Source organism: Apodemus sylvaticus, chromosome 4, assembly GCF_947179515.1.
Source record: "Apodemus sylvaticus chromosome 4, mApoSyl1.1, whole genome shotgun sequence".
Classification (NCBI taxonomy): Eukaryota; Metazoa; Chordata; class Mammalia; order Rodentia; family Muridae; genus Apodemus; species Apodemus sylvaticus.
Window position 1 is genome coordinate 90460006 of NC_067475.1, and position 17899 is coordinate 90477904.

Below are 17899 nucleotides of genomic sequence, written 5' to 3' on the forward strand. Positions count from 1 at the left end.
GGAGCATAGATGTTCAGGATTGAGAGTTCTTGTTGTATTTTTCCTTTGACCAGCAAGAAGTGTCCCTCAGAATCTCTTTTGATGACTTTGGGTTGAAAGTCAATTTTATCTGATATTAAAATAGCTACTCCAGCTTGTTTCCTGAGACCATTTGCTTGTAAAATTGTCTTCCAGCCTTTTACTCTAAGGTAGTGTTTGTCTTTGACCCTGAGGTGTGTTTCCTGTAAGCAGCATTCTTCACAGAGTGAGAAAGAGCAATTATCAAATTCATCTGGAACAACAAAAAACCCAGGATAGCTAAAACTGTTCTCAGCAACAAAAGAAATTCTGGGGGAATCAGTATCCCTGACCTCAAGCAATACTACAGAGCAATAGTGTTAAAAACTGCATGGTATTGGTACAGTGACAGGCAGGAGGATCAATGGAACAGGATTGAAGATCCAGAAATGAACCCACACACCTATGGCCACTTGATCCTCGACAAAGAGGCTGAAAACATCCAATGGAAAAAAGATATCCTTTTCAACAAATGGTGCTGGTTCAACTGGAGGTCAGCATGCAGAAGAATGCAAATTGATCCATCCTTGTCTCCTTGTACTAAGCTCAAATCCAAATGGATCAAGGACCTCCACATAAAGCCAGACACTCTGAAGCTAATAGAAAAGAAACTGGGGAAGACCCTTGAGGACATCGGTACAGGGAGAAAGTTTCTGAATAGAACACCAATAACGTATGCTCTAAGAGCAAGAATTGACAAATGGGACCTCATAAAATTACAAAGTTTCTGTAAGGCAAAAGACACCATCAAGAGGACAAATCGGCAACCAACAAATTGGGAAAAGATCTTCACCAATCCTACATCAGATAGAGGGCTAATATCCAATATATATAAAGAACTCAAGAAGTTAGACTCCAGAAAACCGAACAACCCTATTAAAAAATGGGGTACACAGTTAAACAAAGAATTCTCAGCTGAAGAACTTTGGATGGTGGAGAAGCATCTTAAAAAATGCTCAACTTCATTAGTCATTAGGGAAATGCAAATCAAAACAACCCTAAGATTTCATCTTACACCAGTCAGAATGGCTAAGATTAAAAATTCAGGAGACAGCAGGTGTTGGAGAGGGTGTGGAGAAAGAGGAACCCTCCTCCACTGCTGGTGGGGTTGCAAATTGGTACAACCACTCTGGAAATCAGTCTGGCGGTTCCTCTGAAAATTGGGCACCTCACTTCCAGAAGATCCTGCTATACCACTCCTGGGCATTTACCCAGAGGATTCCCCACCATGTAATAAGGATACATGCTCTACTATGTTCATAGCAGCCCTATTTATAATTGCCAGATGCTGGAAAGAACCCAGGTATCCCTCAACAGAAGAGTGGATGCAAAAAATGTGGTATATCTACACAATGGAGTACTATTCAGCCATTAGAAACAATGAATTCATGAAATTCTTAGGCAAATGGATGGAGCTAGAGAACATCATACTAAGTGAGGTAACCCAGACTCAAAAGGTGAATCATGGTATGCACTCACTAATAAGTGGTTATTAACCTAGAAAACTGGAATACCCAAAACATAATCCACACATCAAATGAGGTACAAGAAGAAAGGAGGAGTGGCCCCTGGTTCTGGAAAGACTCAGCGAAACAGTATTCGGCAAAACCAGAATGGGGAAGTGGGAAGGGGTGAGTGGGAGGACAGGGGAAGAGAAGGGGACTTACGGGACTTTTGGGGAGTGGGGGGCTAGAAAAGGGGAAATCATTTGAAATGTAAATAAATTATATAGAATAAAAAAAAGGAAACAAAAAAAAAAACTCAGGAGACAGCAGGTGTTGGCGAGGATGTGGGGAAAGAGGAACACTGCTCAACTCCTGGTGGGAGTGTAAGAGGGTACAACCACTCTGGAAATCAGTCTGGTGATTCCTCAGAAAACTGGGCATGACACTTCCAGAGGACCCTGCTATATCACTCCTGGGCATATACCCAGAGGATTCCCCTGCATGCAATAAGGACACATATTCCACTATGTTCATTGCAGTTTTATTTATAATAGCCAGAAGCAGGAAAGAACCCAGATGTCCCTCAATGGTGGAATGGATACAAAAAATGTGGTATATTTACACAATGTAATACTACTCAGCAATTAAAAACAATGAATTCATGAAAATTTTAAGCAAATAGTTGGAACTGGAAAATATCACCCTAAGTGAGGTAACCCAATCACAAAAGAATACACATGGAATGTATTCACTGATAAGTGGATATTAATTAGCCCATAAGCCCTGAATACCCAAGACACAGTTAGCATATCAATTGACTCCCATGAAGAAGTAAGGAGAGGGCACTGATCCTGGATAGGCTTGATCCAGCATTGTAGGGGAGTACCAGGACAGAGAAAAGGGAGAGGGTGATTGGAGAATGGGTGGAGAGAAGAGGGTCTATGGGACATATGGGGAGGGGGGAACCAAGAAAGGGGAAAGCATTTGGAATGTAAACAAAGAATTTAGAAAATACATAAAAAATGTTAGCCAAATTTTATCTATTTTATGGTTACAAATTTCTCTTGAAAAAATACAAAGAGGAAATTATACTAATTTTTAGGATATATCATATGTTTACCGAAATTCACTGCTGCATCCTATATATTTTAAAGATATGTTAACCATATAATGAAATCAGAAAAATATGATGTATTGGGAAAGATTATATGCTCATTTTTAACAGTAAAAAGTTATCGATTCTTTCAAAATAAATTAACATCAGATTTGACCAGAAGAAACATCCTGAAAATCATGATTTCTGACACAAAAAGAAATAGGTTCTCTCTGACTTTATTCTCAGAACTAAAAAGAAACTTAGAAAAAATTTCCAAAATATTATTTTGAAAGAAATGTCTTCTGAGAGAAGGCTTGCCAGCCAAACCCTTAAATGTAAACACTATGCTACATGTATTGTGACCTCTTTACATAGCTGAGTTTAGGATTTATATCAGTCATGCATTCACTATCATTTATATAGTTATTTTTGTAAGGAAACAAATAGAAGAGTAATAATTAACAAAAATTGCAGACCTCTGTAAAACAGAGACAAGAGTTATGTTTCTCTAGCAAAGCAAAAGGATAGTCACTTGCATTTTGTCACAGACCATGACCTAATATGAATGCATTAGTACTAATAAGAGAAACAGGTTCATTTGTCTTCAGTTCTTCCTGGATATAACTCTCATTCATGGTTCCAGGGTTCCATGAAGGAGGACCCCATTACTATTAGACATTATGTCTTCTTAGAATTATTTAGTTTCTAATTATTTCCCATACTTGTCTTAGTTTTAGAAGTTGAGAGGAACATTGACTCTATGTGTATATTTTGCAGAATAGGCATCAATCTGTTGAGCTGATTAGAAAGGCACAATCAGGTTTGAGTACAAAATTCTATCAGACCTTCAAAGAATATCGAACACCACTACACTTCAAACTATTCCACAAAATAGAAACAGAAGGAAAACTACCGAACTCATTCTATGAAGCCACAATTACGCTGATACCAAAACCACACAAAGATTCAACAAAGAAAGAGAACTTCAGACCAATTTCCCTAATAAATATCAATGGAAAAATACTCAATGCCAACCGAATCCAAGAATACATCCAAATGATCATTCACCATGATCAAGTAGGCTTCATCTCAGCGATGCAGGGATGGTTAAATATATGGAAATCTAACAATGCAATCCACTACATAAACAAACCCAAAGAAAAAAATCACTTGGTCATTTCATTAGATGCTGAAAAAGCATTTGACAATATTCAGCATCCTTTCATGCTAAAAGACTTGGAAAGAACAGGAATTGAAGACCCATACCTAAACATAGCAAAAGCAACATACAGCCAACATCAAACAAAGTGAAGAGAAATTTGAATCAATCTCACTAAAATCAGAGACTAGACAAGGCTACCCCTCTCTCCATATCTTTTCAATATAGTATGTGAAGTTCTAGCTGAAGCAATTAGGCAATATAAGGAGGTCAAAGGGATACAAATTGGAAAAGAAGAACTCAAACTATCACTATTCCCAGATGATATGATAGTATACTTAAGTGACCCAAAAACCTCCACCAGAGAACTCCTACAGCTATAAACAACTTCAGCAAAGTGGCTGGTTATACAATCAACTCAAGCAAATCAGTTGCCTTCCTATACTCAAAGGATAAGCAGGCTGAGAAAGAAATTAGGGAAATGACACCCTTCACAATAGCCATAAACAATATAAAGTATCTTTGTGTGACTCTGACCAAACAAGTGAAAGATCTATATGACAAGAACTTCAGGTCTCTGAAGAAGGAAATTGAAGAAGACCTCAGAAAATGGAAAAATCTTCCATGCTCAGGGATTGGCAGGATTAATATAGTAAAAATGGCCATCTTACCAAAAGCAATATACAGATTCAGTGCAATCCCCATCAAAATTCCAACTCACTTCTTTATAGAGCTAGAAAGAGCAATTCTCAAATTCATCTGGAATAACAAAAAACCCAGGATAGCTAAAACCATTCTCAACAACGAAAGAACTTCTGGGGGAATCAGTATCCCAGACCTCAGATATTACTAAAGAGCAATAGTGATAAAAACTGCATGGTATTGGTACAATGTCAGGCAAGCAGATCAATGGAATAGGATTGAAGACCCAGAAATGAACCCACACACCTATAGTCACTTGATCTTCGACAAAGGAGCTGAAAATATCCAGTGGAAAAACAGAGAGCCTTTTCAACAAATGGTGCTGTTTCAATTGTAGGTCAGCATGCAGAAGAATGTGACTCCATGCATTCTTATCTTCTTGTACTAAGCTCAACTCCAAGTGGATCAAGGACCTCCACATAAAACCTAGCACACTAAAACTAATAGAAAAGAAACTGGGGAAGACCCTTGAGGACATGGGCACAGGGGAAAAGTTCCTGAATAGAACAACAATAGCTTATGCTTTAAGATCAAGAATTGACAAATGGGACCTCATAAAACTACAGTTTCTATAAGGCAAAGGACATGGTCAAAATGACAAAACGTCAACCAACAGATTCAGAAAGGATCTTCACCAACCCTAAATCTGACAGAGGGCTAATATCTAATATATACCAAGAACTCAAGAAGGTAGAACCAAGAGAGCCAAATAACCCCATTTAAAAAATGGGGTACGGAACTAAACAAAGAATTTTTACATGAAGAACTTCGATGGCTGAAAAGCATCTTAAAAAATGTTCAACATCATTAATCATTAGGGAAATGCAAATCAAAACAACCCTGAGATTTCACCTCATACCAGTCAGAATGGCTAAGGTCAAAAACTCAGGAGACAGCAGGTGTTGATGAGGATGTAGAGAAAGAAGAACACTCCTCCACTGCTGGTGGGATTGCAAGATGGTGCAACCACTTTAGAATTCAGTCTGGCTGTTCCTCAGAAATCGGCATGACATTTCCGGAAGACCCTGTTATATCACTCCTGGGCATATATCCAGAGGATTCCCTGGCATGCAATAAGAACACATGCTCCACTATGTTTATAGCAGCCCTATTTGTAGTAGCCAGAAGCTGGAAAGAATCCAGGTGTCCCTCAACGGAGGAATGGATACAAAAACTGTGGTATATTTACACAATGGAGTACTATTCAGCCATTAGAAACAATGAACTCATGAAATTCTTAGACAAATGGATGGAGCTGGAGAACATCATACTAAGTGAGGTAACCCAGTCTCAAAAGATCAGTCATGGCATGCATTCACTGATAAGTGGATATTAGCCTAAAAACTTTGAATACCCAAGACAAAATCTATATATTACATGATGTCCAAGAAGAATGGAGGAGTGGCCTCTGGTTCTGGAAAGACTCAGTACACCAGTATAGGGCAATACCAGAACAGGGAAGTGGGAAGGGGTAGATGGGGGATCAAGGGGAGGAAAGAGGTCTTATGGGACTTTTGGGGAGTGGGGAGCCAGAAATGGGGAAATCATTTGAAATGTAAATAAAGAATATAGCAAATAAAAAAAAAAAGAAAAAAACTCAGGAGACAGCAGGTGTTGGCGAGGATGTAGAAAAAGAGGAACACTCCTCCACTGCTGGTGGCATTGTAAGATGGTACAAGCACTCTGGAAATCAGTCTCGTTCTTCCTCAGAATACTGGGCATGACACTTCCAGAGGGCTCTGTTATACCACTCTTGGGCATATACCCAGAGGATTCCCCGGCATGCAATTAGGACACATGCTCCACTATGTTCATAGGACCCTTATTTATTATAGCCAGAAGCTGGAAAGAATCCAGATGGCCCTCAGTGGAGGAATGGATACAGAAAATGTGGTATATTTACACAATGGAATACTACTCAGCAATTAAAAACAATGAATTCACGAAATTCTTAGGCAAATGTTTGGAACTGGAAAATATCATCCTAAGTGAAGTAACCCTATCACAAAAGAACACACATGGAATGCATTCACTGCTAAGTGGATATTAGCCCAGAAGCTCTGAATACCCAAGACACAAGTCACATACCATTCATTCCCAAGAAAAAGGAAGGAGAGTGTCCTGGTCCTGGAAAGGCTTGATGCAGCAATGTAGGGGCTTACCAAAGCAGAGAATTGGGAGGGGTTTGATCGGGGATTGGAAGGACACAAGAGGGCTTATGGGACTTACGGGGAGGGGAGAACCAGGAAAGGGGAAATCATTTTGAATGTAAACAAAGAATGTAGAAAATAAAAAAAAATAAATAAAAATAGAAACATCAAAAAAATTAAGGCACAATGACCTCATTTAGTGTTTGTTTGTGTGTGTGTGTGTGTGTGTATGTATGTATGCATGTGTGTATTAGAACTTACTGCAAGATAAACTTGTAACAATATAAATTTTAAAAATTAATAATTTAACTTCTATATTTATGTTTAATCTAAGGAGAATTAGTAAATGACATTTAAGTGAACAGTTGATAGTTTAGTAACCATTAATGAAAATACTCTTCAGTTTATACTGGTAAAAGGCACTGGTGTAGATGCAGATGTTAAACTCTGAATAAACAATCCTATGCTACCCAGTGAATAAAAACATGTTTTTATATTTTTGTTCAGTGGCAGGTTAGTTCAAAGCAAAAATATATAGTCATTTAATACTGCATAATATATTAAAATAACTGAACACTGTTTGCTCTTAACTTTAGAGTGCTAATCTCATACAAACAGGATCAGGTTGTGGAAGTTCTCTTTTCTTCTTAGCAATACCAGAGTCACTTATTTTCCCTATTTTGTATGAACGTTTATCTGACTGTATTTTGCTTGCATTTTTAAGTTATTATCATACTATTAAAAATCCCTTAAAGGAGATTTATATAGCCTTTGTATTCTGCTAAATAATTTTGGAGGGTTAAGCAAAGTTATGATATAATACTCTTCTATTCATTATTGTAATTTTAAACAAATTCTGCAGTTCTGCAGTTCTGCAATGAGCTAAATATTTATATCTCTCACAACTGTTGTAGTTACTTTTATATTTATTATTGTTATGTTTAGAGGTCCATATTTAGATGGGCCTTTTGGAGAATGGAACTCTTATAAATGAAATTGGTGTCACAATAAAGAGACCATGCAATGTTCCTGCCCTATGAGAAGTTGCTCTCTGTTATCCTCGAGGCAAGCTGTCACCACACATTGATAGCCTAATGTCCTGGATTCTCTCCAGTCAGACACCAGCAACCTGTACTAGTTTTATGCCATCCAGCCTTTTCTTACTCTCTGAGCAATTTTCACATGGTAAGATTAAGAGTGCTATTCTCCTTACTTTGGGGATACATATTTAACAGTAGAATTGTAGGATAACAAGATGATTCTATGTTAATAATATGAACAACAGCATAATTCTGTACACAATTATGGTTAATAGACGTGTATAGCTTGTATTCAAATAAAGACAGACCTATTGCCTTCCATGGTTTGATGTAATTATAATAATTTATAACATAAGTAAAACATGTTACATTTATACTTTGCTAAAGGGTTATTCTTAAAGCTCAGTCTAATGTATTTTGAAAAGCATTAAAATATTTGTGAAATGTTGTCAATGTTTAGTGATCATTAATTGAATTAATGGCTTGATTTGATCATTTTATATGATTTGTTTGAATATGTCGCTACACTCAAATAATTTGTTCTTTTTTAAAACATACATTCATTTTAATTTATGTTACAGAGTAAAATCTTCTTACATGTCCTTTTGACAAATGGAAAGCTTACTATACTACAAGTGGCTGGAGAACAAAAGAATAATCACCACTTCCTCAATTTGCATGCCTCTTATAAATTGTGAAAAATATTACAGTATTATTACTATGTGGCAAAAATATTTACATTACCTTTAAGTTATGTGAATTCATCTTTAAATGTGATGGGAAATTGGTTTGTTACTCGGACAACAATCATGCCTCTATTATACAAGTGGGCACATCTTGCTAGGTTGATAATTATTGCAGTTTATAGAGCCCACAGATGGATAAGAGTGATAGTTACTTTTCTCCTCTGGTAGTATGAATAGAACTTTCCAAATCTATGAAAGTTCTACAAAGGGGATGAAGCTTCCATGTCAATAGCTGGTTGATTTTTTTTTTTTTATAAGCTCTGAATCAGGTACATGATGTCTTCAACAAGAGTGTCTTACCTTCAAATTCTAAAAGAAAAAGAAGAGCTATGGCTTACAATATTTCACTATCTATGTGACCTTAGAGATAACCCATTCCTTTTTTGTTTGTTTGTTTGTTTGTTCAGTTGGTTGGTTGGTTGGTATTTTGAGACAGGGTATCTATGTGTAGCTCTGGCTGTCCTGGAACTCACTCTGTAGACCAGGCTGGCCTTGAATTCAGAAATCTGCCTGCCTCTGCCTCCTAAGTGCTGGAATTAAAGGCGTGCACCACCATTGCCCAGCTTACAAATTGTGAAGCTGTAATGTCTAATACAGGCACTGTTGCTGATGTGTATATGCTTATATTTTAGGCAGCTTCTTCTATAGTAACTTTTCATATGACATTTCCAGAACAGTGCTACACAGTATTCTCTCTTCTATACTATGTTGTGCCCCATTTCCACTGTAATTCTTTCCATTCTATAACTTTCTCTTCTCCCTTTAACTCGATATGTTCTATGTTCATTTTCTTGAGAGCTCAACTCCCATGGGCTAATTTCCTGACATCTGTAGGTATTTCAAATGAACCATACCTATTTGAAGATTCAACACTATCATGCATCTCCAAATGAGAGAAAGCATGTGGCATTTGTCTTTCAGGGGTTCCTCACCGGGGATCATTGTTCCGATCTGTTCATTACCTGCAAATTCCAAAATTTCTGTTTTAACAATTTAATACTAGTCTCCTCTTCCAATGTACTATGCTGTATTAGCCATTAATCTATGGATAGATAGAACTCATATCTAGAGCCATTATGACAGAGGGAGATAAAATGTCTGGATGAGTAGAGGGCCCTAGTACTTATTATAGTACATAGTATTTGACTACTATGTGACTTCCCATATTACTTGCAGATATGTGCATCTCCCAACTTCAAAGAAGCTTCTTTGTGTAAAAGATGACAATTTACCCAGAGATTCCTGACTATTTAACATGTAAAGAATAAGAGACTATGAAACAGAATGCCAAATGAGACATTGATATGTCAGTACTACTCCTTAAGCTTCGAGGTCATTGAAGAGTGACTAGAAATACTATAAGAAGTACTAATGCACTGCAAGGAAACAGTGTTCTCTGTACACAACAGAGCAGATGCACAATGAACACATAAGTTATGACAGCATGCACAAGATCTGCACAACCCCAAGCCAGACAAAATTTCAGCCTTGAGATCTAAGGTTCTCAGTCACATCCCTAGCAGAAGAACTATTGGAAACTAACAGCCACTTAAAGTGGAGATGTTAAGTTTAAGGAGCCCTATGTAGTATCTACACTCTTCTGTAGATGAACATAAACTCAAGGTAGTGTGGGAAGTAGTAACTAACTCAGCAATTAAAAAGAAGAAAGTTAATGAGGTTGGGTGGGTATGAAATGTGGTTGTTGTATCTCTAGAAGGACTGTGAAGAAGGATGAATGTGATAAAAATACAGTGAATGGTTGTACCAATTTGCAACCCCACCAGCAGTGGAGGAGTGTTCCTCTTTCTCCACATCCTCGCCAACACCTGCTGTCTCCTGAATTTTTAATCTTAGCCATTCTGACTGGTGTAAGGTGAAATCTCAGGGTTGTTTTGATTTGCATTTCCTTAATGACTAATGAAGTTGAGCATTTTTTAAGATGCTTCTCCGCCATCCAAAGTGAGAATTCAGGTGAGAATTCTTTCTTTAACTCTGTACCCCATTTTTTAATAGGGTTGTTTGGTTTTCTGGAGTCTAACTTCTTGAGTTCTTTATATATATTAGATATTAGCCCTCTATCTGATGTAGGATTGGTGAAGATCTTTTCCCAATTTGTTGGTTGCCAATTTGTCCTTTTGATGGTGTCCTTTGCCATACAGAAACTTTGTAAATTTATGAGGGCCCATTTGTCAATTCTTGATCTTAGGAAAATGGATAAAGCTAGAAAGTATCATCCTGATCGATGCGATCCAATCACAAAAGAGGACACAAGGTATGCACTCGCTAATAAGCGGATGCTAGTCCAAATGCTCAAAATACACAAGCTACAATTCACCCAGCACAGGAAGATCAAGAAGAAGGAGGACTTAAGAGAGGGTGCTTTGGTTCCTCTAATAAAGGGAGCAAAATACTCACAGGAGCAATAAGGGAGACAATGTGTGGAGCAGAGACTGAAGAAAAGGCCACCCAGAGACTGCCCTACCTGGGGATTCATCCTATAAACAGTCCCCAAACCCAACACTTTTATGGATGACAAGAAATGCATACCAAATTGGGGATGCCATGCCTGTCTCTGGAGGGGCGCTGCCAGAGCCTTACAATTACAGAGGCAGATGCTAGCAACCAATTATTGGACTGGGCATAGGGTCCCCAATGGAGGACCTAGAGGGTAATCCAGAGGAGGTGAAGGGGTTTACAGCCCCATGGGAAGAACAATGATTTTGGCCACCCAGACACCCCGAGACTCCCTGGGACTGAAACATCAACCAAGAGGCACACATGGTTCCAGCCAAAAATGTGGGAGAGGACGGCCTTGTTGGGCATCAGTGGGAGGAATGGTCCTTGGTCAGGTAAAGGCTCAACAGAGGCCCCAATAAAGGAAACCAAGGGGGGGTGGCAGTATGGTAGGTGGAGGGGCATATATATGGAGGGGGAAGGAGGAGGGGGAGGTGTTGGGTGTCTTAAGTGAGGGGGCATTACCATTGGCAATGTAAATGAAGACGATATTCAATTTTAAAAAAGGAAAAAAATAGGAAAAGAAAATAGGAGCACTTTTTTGAAATTGCATATTACTCTAGACAGGGTGGCTATCCAAGACAACAAACAACAAATCCTGAAGGTATGCAGAAAGCTATATAAATGAGTGCAGCAATTCTATGACATTTTAATTAGTAACTAGTTCAATTTGTATGCATCTATTTATTTCAACACCAATTTTTTTCTGTCATGTTGTTTGTGTGTGTGTGTGTGTGTGTGTGTGTATGCATGTGTGTGTGTGTGTGTGTGTGTGTGTGTGTGTTTTCAAATGAATCTGCTTCAATTTAAAAACTCCTACAGTGCCAAACTTTGGCAAGACTTGATTGAATTGTTCCTCTTTAATAGATAGATACATCCTCATTTTTACATTTGTGTTTTTGATGGTTTCCTCAATTGTTGACCTTACTTATTTCATCTCTTCATTTTCTGTCTTTTATCTCTCAATAACAATTTTATCTGTTCTTCACTAAACTTGGTAGAACATTATCACATCTTTTCACTCTTTACCTTTTACTTATGACGATGTTCCTTGAGTTCTATTTTAATAGTGCGCTTGTGTCTAAGGGCTGTAAACACAAAGTCCCTGACATTCTGGTTTTTAGTATGAAATTCCCTCAAGTATACAGTATAACAAAGTACTTAAATTTTTTATGATTTATTCTCATTTAGTATAAAAGCTTGAATAAGCACATTTATATTATCTTTTTAATTTTGAGTTAATCTGAAATTGATATTTTATATAAATAAAATTCTTATATGCATTCTTATTCTCACTGTACATGACTATATTCTTTTGAGGAAGATATTATAAATCATATATATAACTACAAAAAAGAGAAACTTTGTGAGGGTAACAAACTAAAATGTCAATAAATGATTATTAGTAATATTAGTTTCATGTTTTCATTACTATTATTTGGATTTTTTAACTTGTTTTTTTTTTCTAAAATTGTTTTCTTCAGCTTTGAAAAGTACAATGCATTCTATATAGGATTAATTTTTCTAAGGTCAATTTGTGTTCAAATATCTAAGCTATATACATTCACAGAGATAGTTTTACTGATGAGAAGAACATAATCTTCATTGAAAAGCATATAGGATAGTGTCAGGGGAAAATCCTTCAAGAAATATATTATTATTATGTATAAAAAGGATTACTTGTATTTTAATGGTTATCTCCCAAGTAACCTACATTTAAGTTATATGTAAACTGGGGAAAAAAATCTTCTCACATAAAAACAACTCTTTATATTTACCCATAAATGGATTTGTTTGTGAAGTACAATTCAGTTAATTTGGTTTCTATTTAATAATATACTTCAGGAATTATTCCTCCCAGGAAAAGTATTATGTAATTTAGCAGTGTTGAAATATAAGATAGATTTTAAGGAGTGAATGCAAAGGCACATGCCTTTAATCCTAAAGTTCAGGAGGCAGAAAATCAGATCCCTACAAGTTTAATATTAGTCTAGTCTATAAATTCTAAGATCCAAGCCAGCCAGTGCTACGTAGTGAGATCCTGTCCCAAAATATGTATATATATATATATATATATATATATATATGTATGTATATATATATATTCATATATAATTTTTATTATAAATATTTATTATTTTATTATTAATATTTCAAATGTTGCCCCACCTCCCATTGTCCTATTGCCTTTGCCCCTAAAAATGTGCTTCTCCCACCCCTGGACATTCTTCTTCCCTGGGGCATCAAGTCTCTATAGCATTTGATTCATCTTCTCTCACTGAGGCCAGACAAGTTCTCTGCTATGTATGTACCAGGGTCTCAGACCAGTCTGTGTATGCTCCATGCTTGGTGGCCCACTCTCTGAGAGCTCCCAGGCGTCCAGCCTACCTGACACTGTTGGACTTCCTATGGGGTTGCCATTCCTTTCTTCTCCTGCAATTCCTTCCATAACTTGCCCACTATGGTTTGAGTCTTCAGTCCAATGGTTGGCTCTAAATCTCTGCATCTGCCTCAGTAAACTACCGGTAGAGTATATCAGAGGACAGCCAGGAGTATAACATCGTAGAGTATAACAGAGCAGCCAATGTCCTGTCTGCAAGCACAACACGGCATATGTACTAGCATGAGGGTTTGGTGCCAGTCCACTGGATGAATCCTAAGCTGAGCCAGTCACTGGTCAGCCATTTCTTGAGTCTCTGCTCCAATTTTGTCTTTGCCTTTCCTTCAGACAGGAACAATTTCAGGTATAAAATCATGAAGATTGGTTTGTGACCCCATTTCTTCATTGGGGGCCCCGTTTATCTACTTGTAGTTTCATCCCTAGGTTCCATTTCCCCACTGTAAGGCATTTCATCCAAGGTCACCTCTATTGCATCCTGGGGGTGTCTCACAAACTTAGCCTCTGGGACTTTCTAGAAGTTCCCCCATCTCCATCCTCACCTCAAACAGTTACATATTTCCATTTATTCTCTTGGCCCTCCAGGGATCTTTCCTGTCTTCCCCACTCCCTGCAGGAGACGTGGTGTGCACCTGGAAGCAGACTGGGAGCAGAGCGCACAGCTTGCTCTGGCAGCACGGAGCTTAGGTTCCAGTCCTGAGGCCTCTGGCGGGAGCCCTCAGATCTCCGCTTCCAGATCCAGAACAGCCTGGGCTGCAACGTCACATCTCTAGGTCCTGCAAGAGGCCAGAGGGGCACCTGGGAGGCCAGCTGGGAGGAGTCAGTGTGCTCTGGTGAGTCCAGCAGGCCCCTTCAGGTGTCTGCTTCAGGATCTGAACAGCCTGGGACACAGTACTCGGTCTACAGGAAGTGCAAGAGGCCTGGTATGCACCTGGAAGCAGACTTGGAGCACACAGCTTGCTCCAGCATGGAGCTTAGGTTCCAGTCCTGAGGCCTCTGGCAGGAGCCTTCAGATCTCTCCTTCGGGATCCAGAACAGCCTGGACTACAAGGCCACATCTCCAAGTCCTGCAAGAGGGGGATTTGGGAGACCTGCTGGGAGGAGTCAGTGTGCTCTGGTGAGTCCAGCAGGCCCCTGCAGGAGCCTTCAGGTGTCTGCTTCAGGATCTGAACAGCCTGGGCTACAGTACCCTGTCTCGAGGCAGTGCAGGAGGTCAGCTGTGCACCAGAGGCCACCTGGGAGGAGGCAGTTTGCACTGGTGAGTCCAGCATTGACAAGACCAACTAACACCAGTGAGAACTAGATGGCAAAAGGCAAACGCAGGAACTTCACTTACAGAAATCAAGGCAATATGGCAGCATCTGAACCCAATTCTCCTTTAACAGCATGTCCTGGATACCCCATCACACCAGTAAAACAAGATTTGAATTTAAAACCACTGGTCATGATGCTGGTACAGGAACAAATGAAGGACATACTTAAAGAAATTCAGGAGAAAATGGATCAAAAGTTAGAAGCCCTTGCAAGGGAAACACAAAAATCATTGAAAGAAATTCATGAGAATACAAAAGCCAATAAGGAGGAAATGAAAAAATCACTTAAAGAAATACAGGAGAACTTTGGTCAACAGGCTGAGGTCATGAAAGAGGAAACACAAAAATCTCTTAAAGAATTACAGGATAGCACAAACAAGCAAGTGAAGGAGCTAAGCAAAACCATCCAGGATCTAAACTCTACACCCAGAAGTAGAAACAACTAAGAAAACTCAAAGGGAGACAACTCTGGAGAGAGAAAGCCTTGGGAAGAAATCAGAGGACATAGATGCAAATATCAACAACAGAATACAAGAGACAGAAGAAAGAATCTCAGATGCTGAAGATGCCATAGAAACCATGGACTCAACAGTTAAAGAAAATGCAAAATGCAAAAAGCTTGTAACCCAAAATATTCAGGAAATACAGGACACAATGAGAAGACTAAACCTAAGGATTACAGGCATAGATGAGAGTGAGGATTTACAACTTAAAGGGCCAGAAAATATCTTCAATAAAATTATGGAAGAAAACTTCCCTAACCTAAAGGGAGAGATGCCCATGAATATACAAGAAGCCTACAGAACTCCAAATAGACTGGAGCAGAAAAGAAATACCTCCCATCACATAATAATCAAAACACCAAATGTACTAAACAAAGAAAGAATATTAAAGGCAGTAAGAGAAAAAAGGCCAAGTAACATATAAAGGAATTCCTATCAGAATCACACCTTTTCACCTGAGACTATGAAAGCTAGAGAAGATCCTGGGCAAATCTCATGCAGACTCTAAGAGAACACAAATGCCAGCCAAAACTACTATACCCAGCAAAACTCTCAATCACCATAGATGGAGAAACTAAGATATTCCATGACAAAACCAGGTTTCCCCAATATCTATCCACAAACCCAGCCCTACAAAGGATAACAGGAGGAAAACACCAATACAAGGAGGGAATTTTCACCCTTTTTTCTTTTTTTATGTTTATTTACTTTTATTTTTTATTTTCTATATTCTTTGTTTACATTCCAAAAGCTTTCCCCGTTCAAGTCCTCCCCCCCATATGTCCCATAATTCCTCTTCTCTCCATCCATTCTCCTATCTTTCCCCCTCCCTTTTCTCTGTCTTGGTACATGCATACAATGCTGGATCAAGCCTTTCCAGGATTAGGGCCCTCTTCTTCCTTCTTCATGGGAATCATTTGGTATGCTAATTGTATCTTCAGTATTCAGAGCTTCAGGGCTAATTAATATCCACTTATCAATGATTGCATTCCGTGTGTATTCTTGTGTATTCTTTTGTGATTGCATTACCTCGTTTATGATGATATTTTCCAGTTCTATCCATTTGCCTAAAAAATTCATGAATTCATTGTTTTTAATTGATGAATAGTACTCCATTGGGTATATATACCACATTTTCTGTATACATTCCTCCATTGAGAGATATCTGGGTTCTTTCCAGCTTCTGGCTATTATAAATAAGGCTGCTATGTACATAGTGGAGCATGTGTCCTTATTGCATCCTGGGGATTCCTCTGGGTATATGCCTAGGAGAGGTATAGCAGGGTCCTCCAGAAGTGTCATGTCCAGTTTTCTTAGGAACCACCAGACTGATTTCCAGAGTGGTTGTACCATATTATAATCCCATCAGCAGTGAAGGAGTGTTCCTCTGTCTCCACATCCTCGCCAATACCTGCTGTCTCCTGAGTTTTAACCTTAGCCATTCTGACTGGTGTGAGGTGAAATCTCAAGGTTGTTTTGATTTGCATTTCCCTGATGGCTAATGATGTTGAGCATTACTTAAGGTGCTTCTTGGCCATCCGAATTTCTTCAGGTGAAAATTCTTTGTTTAGGTCTGTACCCCATTTTTAATAAGGTTATTTGGTTCCCTGGGGTCGAACTTCTTGAGTTATTTGTATATATTGGATATTAGCGCTCTATCAGATGTATGGTTGGTGAAGATCTTTCCCAATTTGTTGGTTGCGGTTTTGTCCTTTTGATGGTGTCCTTCGACTTACAGAAATGTTGTAATTTTATGAGATCCCATCTGTCAATTCTTGATCTTAGAGCATAAGCTATTGGTGTTCTGTTCAGGAACTTTTCCCCTGTGCCTAAGTCCTCAAGGGTTTTCCCAAGTTTCTTTTCTATTAGTTTCAGTGTGTCCGGTTTTATGTGGAAGTCCTTGATCCACTTGGAGTTGAGCTTAGTACAAGGAGATAAGAATGAATCAATTCTCATTCTTCTGCATGCTGACCTCCAGTTGAACCAGCACCATTTGTTGAAAAGGCTATCTTTTTCCACTGGATGTTTTCCACTCCTCTGTCTAAGATCAAGTGATCATAGGTGTGCTGATTCATTTCTGGGTCTTCAATTCTATTCCATTGGTCCACTTGCCTGTCCCTCTGCCAATACCATGCAGTTTTTAACACTATTGCTCTGTAGTATTGCTTGAGGTCTGGGATACTAATTCCCCCAGAAGTTCTTTTACTGTTGAGCATAGTTTTAGATATCCTGGGTTTTTTGTTATTCCAGATAAATTTGAGAATTGCTCTATTCTGTCCCCCTCTTCCTTCACCTCCTATCTTCCACCAAGGTCCCTCCTGTGATCATTCAGTTCCCCTTCTGATTGGGATTGAAGCATCCTCACTTGGTATTTCTGTCCTGTTAAGCTATTTACAGTCCGTGGATGGTAATTGGAGTATTCTGTTCTTTTCAGTTAATACCTGATAATGATTGAGTCTGTACTATGCATGTCCTATGGGGTCTGGTTTACCTCTCTCAGAATTATATTTCCTAGTTCCATCCATTTGCCTGCAAAATCCATGATGTCCACGTTTTTAATAGCTGAATAATATTCCATTGTGTCAATGTACAACATTTTCTGTATCTATTCTTCGGTTGAAGGCCACCTGTGTTGCTTCCAATTTCTGACTATTAATAATATGGTGGCTATGTACATAGTGGAGCATTTGTCATATTTGTGTGGTAGAGCATCTTTTGGGTTTATACCCAGCATACACATAGCTGAATCTTCAGGAATAATGATTTCCAGTTTTCT